At 34.0% G+C, this 976-nt stretch overlaps 1 non-coding gene across 1 annotated transcript; it reads left to right on the top strand.

Annotated features, from left to right (window-relative positions):
* Nucleotides 1–496: 496 nt before the first annotated feature.
* Nucleotides 497–568, top strand: Trnae-uuc (transfer RNA glutamic acid (anticodon UUC)). Its single transcript has one exon. It is a non-coding gene; the product is annotated as a tRNA-Glu (tRNA).
* Nucleotides 569–976: the final 408 nt, after the last annotated feature.

Here is a 976-nt window from a genome sequence, read left to right as displayed (position 1 = left end):
CTGTCATATATTATACACGTTTATAAACATACAATGTAAAATTTTCATCGATCAAAAGGGATTTATCTTGAGTACAAAAAAAAAAACAACAATATTTTATTACCAATATCGACTGGCCAATGAACAGGAAAAACATATAAAATAATATGATGCTACATGACATGTTATGTATAGGTAATAAGTATGATATACATGTATATAATAATACGTAATAAGTATGATATACATGTATATAATAACACGTAATAAGTATGATATGTGGATGTTACGTTGTTTGGCCTAATCTATGAAAAAACAGCAGATAGTACCATGCTTTACAAAACTTGTATTTGTACACCGCCGGACTGACTAATACACGATCTTTGTTGGTCTTCATCAAAGGTGTTCAAACATTTTTGTCTTGATCAAAAAACGAAATAACAGTACTAAGGTGTGTATATCTCACTCTGTTTATTTATGATATATGCCACATTTTCTCAATATGTGTAACGAGTTATCCGGTGTGGTCTAGTGGTTAGGATTCCTGGTTTTCACCCAGGCGGCCCGGGTTCGATTCCCGGCACCGGAACACATTTTGTTTCTCTTCAATGCACAATCATTTTATTTCGCCTTGACATTTCAGAACACTGAAGGGATGTCTGAATATTCACTTATCTTGCACATCTACATCATATAACGTTCATCAGTTCATGTTACACCGTCTATTAAAGCTTCATACTCCTAATAAATGCTTAGGTACCTTGTATTTATAGAAAGACACCAATATTTGCACTGACGTGTTATGTATTTTTCATATTTATAGGGGGTACATATTGCTTAGTTTGTATACATCTAACTGCGTCTCTGCTTAAACAAGAGCACCGCCTTGCGGGTGCTGACGCTCATCTGATTTTTTTTTTGTATAACAGAAATATTTTCCTACCCATGATTTTCTAAGTCTAAAAAGGGCCATCACTCTTGCAAAAAGCAGGATAGA

The sequence above is a fragment of the Mercenaria mercenaria genome, chromosome 3 (assembly GCF_021730395.1).
Source record: "Mercenaria mercenaria strain notata chromosome 3, MADL_Memer_1, whole genome shotgun sequence".
Lineage (NCBI taxonomy): Eukaryota > Metazoa > Mollusca > Bivalvia > Venerida > Veneridae > Mercenaria > Mercenaria mercenaria.
The sequence above is the reverse complement of the archived record's forward strand: the minus strand, read 5'-3'. Positions and strand labels throughout refer to the sequence as shown.